Raw genomic sequence first — 15893 nt, 5'->3', positions numbered from 1 at the left:
TAAAAAAAAAATTCTTTTTTACCCCTAGTAATTTCTACACAAGCATTGGATCGTGGTGGCTGGAAAATACTCTAGCAATTGCTTGTCATTGAAGAATGTGCTTTGGTTTTCTTTAAAAGGATTAGCTAATGAATGCACGTGTATGTATTTTAAATGTTTCAAGAATTGCAATTAATTGAACAACTTCTAGTTCTGATTATTATGGAAAAGCTTTTGCTGTAATTACAACACTGTGGGGAAAGACAAGGTTTATCCCAAGAGCTTCTGCTTATACAGTCATGATTTTGAAAGCGGAGCAGATTCCTGAAAGTCAAGGTATTGCATTGTAGGATTCACTTTTGTGCTGTGTTTTTAAATGTATCAGTTTCTTTAACAGCAGTAGAGAACATTCTTGTTTTCTGTCACCATAAACATGATACACAGATTAGGAATTCACTGAATCATTTTACTTGAACCACTCTTTAATATGCCTTCATTAGTTCATCCTGTTGATTATCATATAGAATTGTTTGAAAAAAATGACCTGCAAGAAAAGAAAGGCCCAGCCTGGGCAACCTAATAAGACCCTGTCTCTAAAATAAAAATAAAGAAAGGCAAATTTTGAAAAACCCGTCTTTGTTTTCATTCAAATGCACCTTCTCTGTTCCTAGTCCTCCCCTTTCCCCAGCCTCAGAGTGCATCTCTGCATCTTTTGAGGTAATTATATGGCTTTTTTCTTTTAATCTGTTAGTGTGGAGAAAACAGTAGGTATTCTGAACCAACCTTGCGCTTCTCAGATAAGCCAAACTTGGTCATAATTTTTTTAAAAAATTTTTGTAATTTCAGATAATTGCAGCATAGGACTAGGGGTGGAGAGAGTGGTGCTGGGGGAGTGGTGAAACAAGGTGAGATGCTGGAAAGAATGGTCATTTAAGTGCTAGTGCAATTTGCAACTTCAGATAATTCTGGAGCATATATATATATATATATATAGCAGGATGTATAAATTCAACTATATATTTGATCTTTTATAAAATTGACCCTGGGATAAATTTGTATACATACACACACACACACCACAACTATAAAGCTTTATTTTCCTTATTACCTCTGTTTGTATTTAACATTCCTTTAAAATTATATGTGTAAATTTTATAAGGGGTTTTGAACATATGGGGTAGATTAAATGAACACCAAAAACTCTATCTTTCCTTTTAACTAGCATTTAATTTTACAGAGTTTGACCTTATAGAACCTCACTTACTTGTTTTCACATAACATATCTTAAACCAGTGGAATCTTTAGGTTAGCACGATTAAAGCACCTGCCATCAAAAATGCATTTTACAGTCTCTCCATGGCTGTATGTTTCAAAACTTAGCTGAGTTGAAGTATCAGGAAAGTTCCATTGTAGATGGTCAATAATCCGGGCAAGATGTTGACAGTAACCAGGAGATCCAGAAGTGAGAAGGTTCTATATAATGTCCTCAAAGCCTAGTGAGCCTCTTAATCTAGCTCTTGGGCTTTTAATTTAGCCCTTGCCTCAGGTTTTTCAATTATGCTGTTGTAGGTTTTGTTTGTTTTTGTTTTTGTTTTGCACACAACCAGAGCCAGCTAATTTTTGTATTTTTAGTAAGGACAGGGTTTCACCGTATTGGTCAGGCTGATTTTGAACCCCTGACCTCGTGATTCACCCACCTTGGCCTTGCAAAGTGCTGGGATTACAGGTGTGAGCCACCGCGCCTGGCCGTGGGTTATTTTTTTAAAGAATCATTTTTAATTTTACAATAAAAGAAGTTAGTGGAAAAGTAGTATTTGTTTCCCAAGAAATCACGTTTACAGAAAGGAATATTGTAATAAATATTGAACAAGATTGTTTCCTGAAAAGTAATTTTCTCCCTCTGTTCCCTTCCTTGTTTCTGTGCCTTCCCCTTCTTTTCCTAATTCCTTATCCTCTAGTCATGACCTTGGACAAACTACTTTTAAAGCCTCTGATTGCTCATCAATGAAAAGGGTTTAATTTTAACCTATTAGATTGACAGGCTTCAGTGAAATATATCATGCAGTACAGTGTCTAAAACATAGGAAGTACTTAGAAAAAGGCAGCCGAGTAGAAAGGGACAGTTTTAAAAGACTATACCTCACTTTATGCATTTATATTGAATATCTGATCAAGAAAATTCAGATTTGATAGTTACCTCCTTGAAAATACATAAGGCCTTGATAGAAAATAGGAAGGACTAAGTTACACAATTGTGGAGAAAAAAATAGTTGGCCTCAGTAGTTAAAAAAACAATGGGAGAGAGGCCGGGCAACGTGGCTCATGCCTATAATTCCAGTGCTTTTGGAGACCACGTAGGGAGAACACCTTGAGGCCAGGAGTTCAAAGTTACAGTGAGCTATGGTTATACGACTGCATTCCAGCCTGGGCGACAGAGCGAGACCCTGTTTCTTTTTGTTTTTAGAATTAGGTTCTTGCTTTGTCGCCCATGTTGGAGTGCAGTAGCACTCATAGCCCACTGTAGCCTTGAGCTCTTGGGCTTAAGCCATCCTCCTGTCTCAGCCACACATGTAGTATGTTACTAGACCCGGCTGTTCATTTCATTGTTTTTATGTATATGGGTCTTGCTGTGTTGTCTCGTCTGTTCTCAAACTCCTGATCTCAAGTGATCCTCCCACCTCAGCCTCCTGAAGTGTTGGAATTACAGGCATGAGCCACTGCACCTGGCCCCTGTCTCTTAAAAAAAAAAAAAAAGACACCACTTGTCAAGGATGCTGTGAAGTTGGCCAGTGCATCGTTCTGATGGTAATGTTAATTAGAATGTATCTTTGGATGGCAATTTGGCACTAGGTATAAAGACCTTGATGTATCCTAAACATTTTTAAGTTATTTCAACAAAGATTTATGTTCATAGCTAAGATAATTATTGAAGGTGTTCACATGGCCCTCTGCACAAGGGGTGCCACACCTATGGGTATATCAGGCATGAGATAGACATGTCACATTTGAGAAGATTGTCTGGTGAATGGAGCGATTCTGGGCCTTCTGGCCACATCTTGGAGCCAGGAGTTCAAGGTTACAGCAAGTTGCCTGGTACATAAACCCATACTGGCACCTATGGCATGCCAAGACTCTGGAGAGCTCCTCTGAGGACACTGTCCATGCAAGTGATTACAGCATGGTCTTGTCCAGACTGAGCTCCAGACTCCAGGCACCCCCTGAGGTGATTCCTTTCACTTACTTGCCCACCACTCCAGTCTGACAGAAACTGATCTGGTAGTCTCCTTTGAGAAATTTGGGGCAAGGGTGCCTGGCACTGGCTTAGGTATATTTTTGTGCCTTAATGTTCAGGGATTATGTTTGTCAGTAGGCAAGAGTGTGACCCTTGTGTGCAGGGACATGTGTATGCACAGCCAGGGTGTTTGCTTGCCGGGGTTCTTAAACCCCAACCCAGGCAGAGCCATATTGTGTGTTGTTGAGGTTGTGCAATAAAGTAGTAGTTCATAAACATTTTTATATTAGACTGGGATAACTTTTCCTAATCTCACAAAGTCTTTATGTGCTTATGGAAGTCTTGGGCATAGCATTGTTTATAAGAGCAAAAGGTTAGAAAAACTTGAATATCCAACAGTGAGAAAATGCTTGAAAAAATGTGGTATAACCATATGATGAGTTGGTATGTAAAGACTAAAAGTGGTATTTTGGCAGAGTTTTTAATCATGTGAAAATATTGCTCATGATATCAATGATGAAAAGCAGTACAAATACAAAGAAATGGTGTTAAATCGTATAAAAATATACATGAAAGAAATTAGAGGAGAATAAATTGTTAAAGCTTGGTTGTGGGATTATAGGTAGTGGTGCTTGTTTCTTTCCACTTTCTTTATGTATTTTTTATCGTGAATATGTTTTACTCTTATAATAAAGGGGAAGATTAAGATTGTAAGAAATTTTTAGACTCTACAAAAATCAAGTCATGTTCTGAAAACCTGGCATTACCTAGGCAACCATTACTGGCAATTTACTTTTTCCTGGAGGTAATTTTAAAAAAAGGTTTAGAGATAATGAGAAATGTTGGTATTTCAGATCTTCTGGAGCATGGGTTTACAACAGAGATTAAGAATTTCTTGACCGGGCATGGTCCAGGCTCATGCCTGTGATCCCAGCACTTTGGGAGGCTGAGATGGGAGGATTGTTTGAGGCCAGGAGTTCGAGACCAACCTGGTCAATATAGCAAGACCCCATCTCTAGTTTATTTATAAATGTTTTTTAAAAATCTTTATAAAAAAGAATTTATTGATACTGTATTAATACTTAGTATTAATATTTGCACAATATCAAGATTTATATATATCACATATGCCTTGATATTTGTTTTTATATAGAAAATGTAGTTCTAGGTATATCAAGGAGGGAGGCTCTTAATGTAACCATTGTACTTTCTTCTGATCAAACTATTTTGTGATAGTAAGCATGGTGTAGGATGACATAGAGGAAGCCTCAGGTGTTTTGAGTTCTGGTGCGTGTTAGACATGGTTTTCTTAATAGTACTATACTTGAGATTTAGTGTCAGTAGAGAGATACACATTATTGTAATTTTAATATTAAATACAAAAGGTAATGACCATGTTCACCAAAACTAGCAATTCCATTAATCTACACACTTTGAGTTCATTTTTGCTCTTTTACAAAGGAAAAGGATGCATAGATAACCTAATTTAAATAAGTGGAAATCTGCATTTTACAAATAAAGCATGCTCAAATAACTTAACTTAAATAATTGGAAATGCAACCCAAGTCTATCTCATTTCAGAACCAGTTCTCTAAACCATTTTATTGTATTTGCTTTTTATTATTAGGGAGTATACATTTTTTTCATAATTTATTGTTTTGCCTCCCTGTTAAAATTATCAAGTTATTTTTTTCTGTTGTCTTCATGTGATTTATATACACTCCCATGAACTATTTTAAGACATTTTGTTATCCTTTATCTTTAATTTTTACATGATTGATCTTTCCATTTTAAATTTCTTATAGTGCTTTATATTTTAGCATATTATTCCTCCAAAGATAAGTAAGATTCTTTGTTCTATTTTCTGAGATTTAGTTTTGAGAAATTAAACTCGAATTCATGTGTAATGTATAGTTTGAGAAGGGTCTATCTTAGTTTTCCGTGGAGTTATTTCAACACCATTTACTTACTTATTTATTTTTTGAACAGAGTCTCATTCTGTCACCCAAGGCTGGAGTGTAATGGCGTGATTTCAGCTCACTGCAGTCTCTACCTCCCAGGTTCAGGCAATTCTTGTGCCTCAGCTTCCCGAGTAGCTGAGATTACAGGCATGCACCACCATGCCCAGTTGATTTTTGTATTTTTAGTAGACACAGGGCTTCGCCGTGTTGACCAGGCTGGTCTCAAACTCCTGACCTTAGGTGATCCACCCGCCTTGGCCTCCCAAAGTGCTGGGCTTATAGGCATGAGCCACTGCACAAGGCCAGCAGTGAGATTTATGTACCATCATATGAAATACTACAAAGCTATAAACATGGTTGACAGAATGGTCTGAAGTCATAACTCATGTCTTGCTGGAGGCAAGTAAATTTTAGCACTTAACTTGAAGAATCTCTAGGTTTGTAGATTTTAGGTGCCTGGATTGTCCATTTTAAATATTAGTTAATATTTACTACTTATGACCTGATACTTGATTTCTAAGGATGAATACAGTTACAAGTGTTTTATTGTGTCTTGATTTATTAAAATTTTATTTTAGTAGATTAATAATTATTTATTGATTGAATTAATAATTGAATTTTCCCTCATGGTTTTATGCAAAGTAGCCGTGTTTTTTCTGCTATTGTTTATAAAAGTGGTCAGTCAAGCCACTTGTTTTATTTATTTCTGGGTGCCTGCAGTGGGCCTTAGGGAAGGAAGTTTTATCTTTGGCAGAAAAAGCAAAAAAGTGTTTATTCATTTCACTTCTGGTAATACTGATCCAAGGCAAGCTTTTGAGGAAAACTAGAGCGGTTGGGCTTTGAATGTGACTCCCGTTTGTGAACTAACTCATAGAGAAAAGTGAAAAATTGTAATCCCAGCACTTTGGGAGCCGAGGCGGGCAGATCATGACATCTGGAGATCGAGACCATCCTGGCTAACACGATGAAACCCCGTCTCTACTAAAAATACAAAAAATTAGCCAGGAATGGTGGTGGGCGCCTGTACTCCCAGTCACTTGGGAGGCTGAGACAGGAGAATGGTGTGAACCCGGGAGGCGGAGCTTGCAGTGAGCTGAGATCGCGCCACTGCACTCCAGCCTGGGTGACAGAGCGAGACTCCGTCTCAAAATAAATAATTTATTAAATAAAATAATAAATTGTAGACAATGTGAAGTTCTACAGCAGAAGTCGCAAACTGATGGCTATTCCACGTATAGCCGTTAGACGGTTTCATTTGGCCTATTGAGTGTGTCTGACTTATTTCATTAGTTGCTCATGTCTAAAATCTGTTTCACATGGATATTGAGCTCTGGATCACCTGTATTTTTAGCATGGCATGTTGACAACAGTGGCACCATTTAGATAAACACAACTGTTTGTTTGCCTGGTTAACACTTATCTAAGATGGCCCCAGCCAGCCAACTCCATATGCATTTTTGCAACCTCTCTTCTAGTTTCTTGAATATGAAGTAGTAGTAGATCTGATAATGCTCAGGCAACAGAATCTTCTGCCTTGAGTTAGTAGGAAATAGTAGGCACAAGGATTTTAGGTAGTGAGAGTTTGGGTGGAATATGGGGTGTGCAAGAAAGTGTAGTCGAAATTAAGAAGGAGCATCCAGTGAGGTAGGATGAAAAGGGATTATGGTATCGTGGAAATCAAGTGTATTGACCTAGTTTCACCCACAAAGCAGAAACTGAGACTGGTGCTTTCTTACAGGTAATCATTTGCATACCTGTTAGCAAGAAACAGAAGTTGAAGGACTGGAACAAGTGAACTAGGAAAGAGGGAACGCCAATCCAAGGGTGCGTTATTGAGCTGCTCACTTTTGTGAGCACCTGGGGCTTGATCCTGAGGAAGCCCTCTGAGAAAGCAATAAAGATATGCCTTTTGCTGGAAAGAAGGTGGTATTTATTTGCTAGATCCCATCTCTCATTGGTTAAGAGTTGCCCATGGTGTTAACACCTTCAAATTTTCAGGTTTGTTTATGTCTCTGGATAGCTGAAGAATTCCTGTAGACATCTATTGCAAAGCCCCAGAGCAGAAAGTGAACCACAGATAGTACAGTCAGGAGGAGGTACCTCAGCTAGAGTGAAAACATGAGGCTTTTTCCTGATAGAGTGATCCATACCTTCTTCTCCAAGGGGTTAATGTCTTTATTTGCTTCTTATAACCTTATTTGCAAAGTTATAATATACTCATTCTGAAGATTCCATTTTACCTAAAATTGTGTGTTTGAAATAGTAAAACCAAGCCTGGCATGGTTGCTCATGCCTGTAATTCCAGCACTTTGGGAGGCCAAAGCAGGACACTCACTTGAGCCCCAGGAATTGGAGATCATCCTGGACAAAATAGCGAGACCCTCTCTCTACAGAAATGAATGAATGAATGAATGAGTGAAATAATAAAACCAATTCTAGAGAGGGCTTTGTGGTTCACTTGAATTTTGCCAGATGTGTCCCTGGCAAATAATAGGTTATTGTCATGGAACAAGGATTTTAGTACCTTAAGTAAAACTGATTATTAATACATTGAAACTGAATGAACTTAAACTGTGATAAGAATATATAAATATGCCTCTTTTGATAGTTGTAGGCCCCTGCTCTAAGACTAAAGAGGAATTACTAACTTTCCTTTTCTTACCCTTTGCTTCATAAGCTATGATGAGATTTGTGTACTTGTCTTCATACACTTTTTACTCTCTGAGTATATTGACAGTGACAACTGGGTTGTCTTAACCTGTTGTTGTTTTCAGGGCTTAATATTGATGCCTTACTCTAAATAGGTCCTCCATAAGTGGTGGTTGAGTTAATCCAAGGAAATAAATAAATATATGTGTGTATGTATAAAGTGTGCATGTGCATGATGGCATTCGTGAACTTTAAAGTTAACTGTAATAAAAACTTGTTTTAAAGTATACTAATATTTTAGACTGTCTTCCTTTTTTTTCTTTCTTTAAACAGATAGAAGGACAAGGACAGAATCACCAGCACTGGCTGAAGGTAAATATGTCTTTGGGGGAAATGATTATCCAAATGTAAATAAAAATTATGATTTCAATAGACTACATATAATTTAAGGGAAATGTTCTATACACAATATTGAGGTACTAAAAATGTTGTTAGGAAATATCAATTGGTTAGTTTTTGACTTAGAATAGGACCTGGTGGGGGAAAATGTAAATTAATTAGAACTTTTTTTTAACAGCTTTCTTTCAGTAGGAGAGGTATGTGTTTTCCTTTGAATTAAGTCATTTTAGCTGTCACCAGTATAGTTGATCAAGAAAGTTCTAAGCCATAATTTTAGTAGTTTAAAGTATATGTATGTACATATATTTTTTTTTCATTGAAAACAGAAGGGAAGACACTTTACACATAATCTTAAGAATTCTATCCATTATTGGTTTTGGTCCTTTTTTAAAAAAATTTTTTTTAGAAGCAAAGAATCGTTACCATAAAAGGTAGTTGCTGTTAAAGGGTCCTGAGTACTTAAACATTTGTGATTCTGCAATTGTTTTAATTATAACAAGTTATTAAGTATTCAAAACATAATTTTTTTTTTACAGACAGACTTTTTGTGTTCTGAAGTGAAAATGACTGGCTTAAAATCCCTTTCCATGTTCTTCTTAGTTATAAACAGAGTATATTTTTTCAAAACTAGCTCATCAGGCCAGTCGTGGTGGCTCACCTGAGCCTGGGGTGTCCAGGTTGCAGTGAGCCATGATTGCATCACTGCACTGTAACTGGGCAACAGAGCCAGACCCTCTCTCAAAAAACAAAAACAAAGGTGGGCGTGGTGGCTCAAGCCCGTAATCCCAGCACTTTGGGAGACCAAGGTGGACGGATTACCTACCTGAGGTCAGGAGTTAAGAGACCAGCCTGGCCCACAGCCTGGGCAACAGAGTGAAACTCTGTGTCAGAAAACAAAAACAATAAAAACAAAAACAAAAATCCAGCCCATCATTTTGTTAGAGCTGGTACAACAGTTACTACTATGACAGTCCTTCAGAATCGTTATCACCTTGCTTACGCTGTATTTTACAGATCAGAGGTTCTTAATGAGTATTTTTGGTGCCAAGGACCTCTTTGGCAATCTTATGAAGCCTATGAATCCTGCCTCAGAATGATTCATGATTGTATGAAGTAAACTACATAGGATTAAGAAGGAAACATTGCATTGAAAAGCCATTAACAAATAGTAATATGTGTGCTTCTTACATTAATATGTGTGTTTCTCATGTTAGAGAATAAGCATTAGGAGTAAATATACTGTATATCATAATTTTAAATAGATATTGTATGCAAAAATTGTAATATGAAAATACCCATGGTTTCTATTAATGACAAATTCATAGGTTTTCTAATACTACTGTGGTTTGTTACTTATATTCTTGATTGAAGGAATTGTTAATTTTTGTATAGAGTTTAGTGAAAAGGTTCCCATCCATATTCACAGATCCCTGAATTCTCTATGGACCCCCATATTAAGAACCTCAGTTAGTGAAAATTCAGCTAGACCTTTCTGCATCATACTTCAGTAAGTGTAGTTTTTCATATTCTATATAACTAATCTTAAAGAAGTAGTTACAGGCTGGGCACGGTGGCTCATGCCTGTAATCCTAGCACTTTGGGAGGCCAAGGCAGGTGGATTGGGGTCAGGAGTTTGAGACCAGTTTGGCCAACATGGTGAAACCCTGTGTCTACTCAAAATACAAAAATCAGCCAGGCATGGTAGCACCTGCCTGTTATCCCAGCTACTCAGGAGGCTCAGGCACAAGAATGACTTGAACCGGGAAGGTTGCAGTGAGTGAAGATCTCACCACTGACTCCAGCCTAGGTGACAGAGCTAGACACTGTCTCTCAAAAAAAAAAAAAAAGTATCCTAATGGTGTAGGCTAGAAGTTTGTGAAATAGCTTTGAAGAAGCTTCTACTTGCTGGTCCATAGTAACAGAAACAACAAATTTTGTGGAGAAAGGGAGTAGAAAATAAATGTTGAGCCTTGGTGAGTGCCTGCCTTCAAAGAACATGAAGTAAATATGTAAAAAACAAGTATCAGGGCTGGGCGCGTGGTGGCACACGCCTGTAATTCCAGCATTTTGGGAGGCCGAGGTGAGTGGATCACTAGAGGCCAGGAGTTCGAGACCAGCCTGGCCCTCATGGTGAAATCCCATCTCTACTAAAAATACAAAAATTAGCGCACTTGTAATCCCAGCTACCCAGGAGGCTGAAGCACAAGAACCACTTGAGCCCGGGAGGCAGAGGTTGCCATGAGCTTAGATCATGCCAGTGTACTCCAGCCCAGGCGATAGAGTGGGACCTTGTCTCAAAAAAACCTCCCGTCTTCCCAAAGCCCAAATATCAGTATGAGACACCAAAATTTTAAGAAGAGAAATGCCATCATTGCCATAGGAAGGATACAAATAGTAGTGCTCTGATAATTGTGTTCTGAAAACAAGAAAAAGGTAGAGACTTACAGAAAGTCACCAACTGTTCTGCAGTTCCATCAGTAGTATAAGCTGTATGGTGGTAAGTGTCAGTCTGATCTAGAAAGCGGCTGGAATGATGTCCCTGAATCCCAGTGTTTGCCCAGCAGCTGACAGCTGACTACAAATCGAATGGCAGGTCTGTTGAAGTTTGATGAATGGCAAAAACAGCATTAACAATCATTTTAAAGGGAACATAGTGGGGAACCTGACTTTCGTTTTTGTTTCCTTCATTGTGGTGGTGCTTGATTCTTTTGATGTGATCTGGGCCTGATGCCATGTTTTAAAGAGGTTCTCAAAAGCTGCACTGCCAGAGTCAGTGGATTAAGCCCCACATTTTTACTCATTTGCTGCTTTGTCCAAGTCAACAAGTTTCTCTAGTCTTTATTTCCCTTCTTTCATAAAATTAGGGAGTTTAGCTCATTCAAGTCATTTCACAAACCCTTTAGTCTGGGCTCAGATTTTCTATCCTTTGTCATCCCCTTTCTCCATTTCTTTTCTCCGTTTTTTTCTCCCAGCGACCTTAGACATGTGGTAGTGAAAGTCTTCAGAATCAAAATGGAGTTACTAATGTTAAGGAAACCCAGGGAAGCTGTGTACAGAGCCAGGGAAGGCTGTGAAGAGTGTTCTCACACTCATATGCCTGATAATGAAAGAGACTACAAAAACCATATTCTTACACAAAGGCCATCACCACCTTACACAAAATAATACTTCTGCAAGGACATCTGCCCAGCATCTACCTGTTCAACCTCCAACTAGTGTCACCCTTGTTATCGATCTTTGTAGCTAAGGATATTTATTTCAAAACTATTATATAACCCTTGTTTTTCCTTTGAAACCTTTGTCTTCCTTTACCTCCCTGAGTATGTATGGCATAGTTTACTGTGTCATGCATATTCCTATTGCAATGCTGTGTTGTGAAATAAACATCTTTTCTTTGTTTTACTCTCTCTCTTTTATTTAGGTTGACAGTAAAAATTCAAAGTGGTTTAGTGATTTGAACTTTGATTTATATAAACATTTCCTTTTTATATGCTTTGTGAAACTAAAAGCTGTAATAATTAATGGCATACTTAGTTCAAAAAATTTATATGATATGCACATATTGTATTTGGTCCTAATAATGACCTCAACATTTCATTTACAATTAGCTTATTCCATAGTATTAAGAAAACAGGTTTCTTCCTATTTTGTATAAATCAGCCTTTAGAATAAAATGAACTAGCTTTTACAAAATTATTTACAAAGGTATCTGGCCTTGTCATTTGTCATTTGAAAATAATTATGGGACCTGCTTTTTAAATTTACCGAGTGGGATCTCTTTCTGCTGTAAAATTTTACTTCTTTCTGAAGTAAAATTGTGTTTTTAAAAAATAATATAATGAAAGGCCAGGCACAGTGGTTCATGCCTGTAATCCCAGCACTTTGGAGGCAGAGGTGGATAGATCGATCACCTGAGGTGTCAGGAGTTCGAGATCAGCCTGGTCAACATGGCAAAACTCGGTCTCTATTAAAAATACAAAAATTAGCCAGGCGTGGTGGCACATGCCTATAATCCCAGCTACTCAGGAGGCTGAGGCACGAGAATCACTTGATTTGGGAGGCAGAGGTTGCAGTGAGCCGAGATCGTGCCACTGCACTCCAGCCTGGGGGACAGAGTGAGACTCTTAAAAAAAAAAAGGCAAAGCAAAAATGTGTATATTCAGTTATAATTACCTAGGCTGGTCTTGAACTCCTTGGCAACATCAGAATGTAAATGAATGACCTCTGCTGGACTCTTTAGCACTGTAAGAGATACTGATTTCTTAATGTGGAAAATTATTCAAGTACATATCTTTAAAATTCTATTACTAAGAGAAGAAAAATATGTTTTTGTATTCTGTTTGGTTATGATAAGCCTGGAGGAGATACATTTAAGATAATGATTTTAATTTTAGTTCTGTTAAATTAAGTTGAAGGAAAACATTTGTGCCCTTCTGTAATTTCCCTTGCATTCAATTCCGTTAGTGTACAAGGCTAGAACAGAAAGACCTGACAAACTGTAGAAAACTGTTTAAGAACATTTCTTAACATCTGTCTTCTTTTCCTGATAAGCATACTTTTTTCTTTTTAAAATTTATTTTACTTTTAGCTTCTGCGTCCAACCATCCATAACATACTTACAGCTTTTCTTAAAAAAGTTTTTTTCCAGTGAAATTCTTTTTCTAACTTAGAAGTTTTAGTACTAATTTCTTTTAGGAACACTTGAAATTTTTCTTAATTGTTTTTGGATGAATTGTATGTGCCACAGTAAGCGTTCATTTATTGACCTAACATTAGCACTAACGTCACGCAAAGCCCTCTGGGGGGTACTTTGGAAACAGAAGTTAAGATCACACTCAGGGAAAAAAGTTTCCACTGCCCTTGGTTCTTTAGCCTATAATGTTTAACAAGGTATTTGTGATAAGTATTCCCTTCAAAAAAAAAAAAAAAAACAACTTAAAAAAAAGTTTTAGATGGGGGCCAGGCACAGTGGCTTATGCCTATAATTCCAGCACCTCGGGAGGCTGAGGTGGGTGGATCACCTGGTAAGGAGCTCAAGACCAGCCTGGCCAATATGGAGAAACCACATCTCTACTAAAAATGCAAAAATCACCTGGGTGTGGTGGCAAATGACTGTAATTCCAGCTGCTTGGGAGACTGAGGCAGGAGAATCACTTGAACCCAGGAGGCAGACATTGCAGTGAGCCAAGATTGCGCCACTGCATTCCAGCCTGGGCGACAAGAGCGAAACTGTCTCAAAAAATACAAATTTAGATGGAGTTTCGCTATGTTGCCTAGGCTGGTCTTGAACACCTGGGATCAAGCAATCCTCCCCTACCTTAGCCTCCCAAAGTGCTGGAATTATAGGCATTAGCCACCCACCATGCCTGTCCCTACCTAGAAAATCACTTCTGAACTCTACTCAGAAGCTAAATTCTTGGTTGGCATTACTAGATAGGAGATGTCTTGCTTGTAACTTTGCAAATGTGAACATACATGATCTGATGGGTAACTTTTCTTTTGACCTCATTTGTCTGTTGTTTTAAGATACTTAATATATTTAATGATTTGTTAAATAGCACAGGGATTGTGTTCAGTTTATTTCTAGGAGGCCAAAGAGAATTTAAACCAAGGAGGAGAAGTTAACAAATGGGTGAATTTCAGTTTAATACAAGGATTGTATGGTTTTCGAGGGTAGAATTCATGTCTTAATTGTGCTTATTCAGTCATTGGCTTAAGTTTCTACAAATTTTTCTAAAAATTGACCAAAGTCTAAAATTTAAGTCATGCAGAGTATTTAAGCAATGGTGAGATGGCTACTTCGTGTGGATATGTTGTAGAATAGATTCATACTAAGATTAAATCGTCAAGGGTGGGTCTTCCATTTGACTGTGAACTGTCCCTTCCTGGTCTGAGATTCCTTTGTTTATTGGGAATGGGATATAAAGCCATTCTGCCTGTTGTCTTTCACTCTTCACAGTGACTATAGTGTTGAGAAGAGCCCCTAGTCAATCCCAGAAATTAAGGGATACTTAACTTCAGAGAATACCTTATCTTTTAACTCAAATTATGAGAGAAAGCAGAACAATTTTTAAGAATCTCTAATCTATTTCAGTCATAGTGAGTTGACTAGGAATGGCACTTTACTTCTGTATGCCAAATTCTGGCAGATTTCCTTTCGATTGTAGGCCTCCTGTTTCCCGCACTTTCTCCTTTTCCTGTGAAATCTCGGAGGAGAAGAAAGAATGATGGACAGTTTATCCTTTCACTGCCACAGGGCCTGTTTACTTGGCAGTGGGTCCTTAAGTTCCTTGCTCTTTTGCTGCTGTTTGGTGACTGAAAGAGGCACCAGAGACTCTCACTCTGGGGAGGTGGGTGGCATGTTTATAAGTAATGGATGAGAATGTCTCTGTAGCCCTTAGTTATTCTCTGTGCAAAAACAGAAAACTAAAATTGCTGCTTCTGAAGATGACTTTTGGTCATCAAGATTTTTAAGGATTTGCACTCACATTGTGATAATGCATAAGAACACGAGAAACACCATTGGAGATTAGTTCAGAGGTGGTAAAGAGTATTGTGGGAAAACATCATTGCTGCCTAGGCTAGCTTTAATGTTTTAGCAATAAACCTTTGTCTGTTAACCTTGTCCTTGATTTTCTTGATGTTTATAGAGCTTATATTTGAATTATCCCTTCGTAGGTAAGACCAAGGGATTATAAACTTACTCCCTAATTTATTAAGTTGCACTTTGTTTCATTTGACCTAAACCTACTCTATGGGATGCCCTTAGTTTACGTATTTTCTTTTTGGATAAATAAGCTGCTTTTTACTTGAATTGTTCATTATTCATTAATTTGACAAATATATATTGAATACCGGCTGTGTGACGGAATGTCTCTTAGAGGCTAGAGTTTAAAAAATGAAACAGATGTAGACTTCTTAAATGTTTGGAAGAACTTTCCTATAAAACTCATTGAATAACTGACACATTGTATTGTTTATAAATTGTCCCAAATAATAGAAAAAGTCTGTGTATAAAAATAGGCTTGACAGCGAAACCAGACAGGAACAGAGAAAAAAACTACCGGTCAGCCTTACAAAATAATCCAAAGTGAAATGTTAGCAAAACCAAATCTAGGAATATATTTTTTTAAATGACCAAATAAACCAGGCACAGTGGCTCACGCCTATAATTGTAGCACCTTGGGAGGCTGAGGTAGGAGGTTTGCTCGAGCCTAGGAGTTCAAGACCAGCCTTGGCAACAGAGCAAGATCCTATTTCAAATTTGTTTATTCACCCTCATTCATTTATTCATAAATAAATAAATAACCAAGTAGAGTTGATCTCAGGAATGTAATCTGTCATATTCATAGATTAAATGACAAAATGATTAAAATTATAGAGATGGCAATTATATTTAATGCAAAATCAAATCAAAATCCCATCAGAATTTTTTGTAGAATTTGACAATCACATGAGTGAATAAAAGGGCAAGAGTAAGGCAATTTTGAAGAATTTTTATTTAAACAGTACGCACAGACCATGAAGATGAAAAACTGGACTGTTACGAAAAACACCATAAACAAAGTTAAGATATGTTAGAGCGTAGGAGAAAGTATCTGCCTTGTATATAAGCATTAAAAGGTTGGTATCCAGGATTTCTAAAGCTGCCAGGTGTGATGGCTCATGCCTGT

The 15893-nt window shown here is 37.6% G+C and overlaps 1 protein-coding gene across 33 annotated transcripts in view; it reads left to right on the top strand.

The window, feature by feature from the left end:
- CYRIB (CYFIP related Rac1 interactor B) overlaps positions 1–15893 on the top strand; it is a 177560-nt gene that overhangs the window by 106227 nt on the left and 55440 nt on the right. For 19 of the 33 annotated variants that reach the window (XM_033202903.1, XM_033202904.1, XM_033202895.1 and 16 more), the window contains 2 exons: positions 6911–6996; positions 8155–8193. The exons of 1 other annotated variant lie outside the window; for it this stretch is intronic. The gene's annotated coding sequence lies outside the window, so the exon portion shown is untranslated. Of the gene's footprint in view, positions 1–6910; positions 6997–8154; positions 8194–9646; positions 9728–15893 lie in introns of all 33 variants that reach the window. 13 more of the 33 variants (XM_033202907.1, XM_033202908.1, XM_033202898.1 and 10 more) reach the window with 3 other exon arrangements.

The sequence above is a fragment of the Trachypithecus francoisi genome, unplaced genomic scaffold, assembly GCF_009764315.1.
Source record: "Trachypithecus francoisi isolate TF-2019V2 unplaced genomic scaffold, Tfra_2.0 Lachesis_group7, whole genome shotgun sequence".
NCBI lineage: Eukaryota > Metazoa > Chordata > Mammalia > Primates > Cercopithecidae > Trachypithecus > Trachypithecus francoisi.
This window is presented reverse-complemented; position numbering and strand designations above follow the sequence as displayed.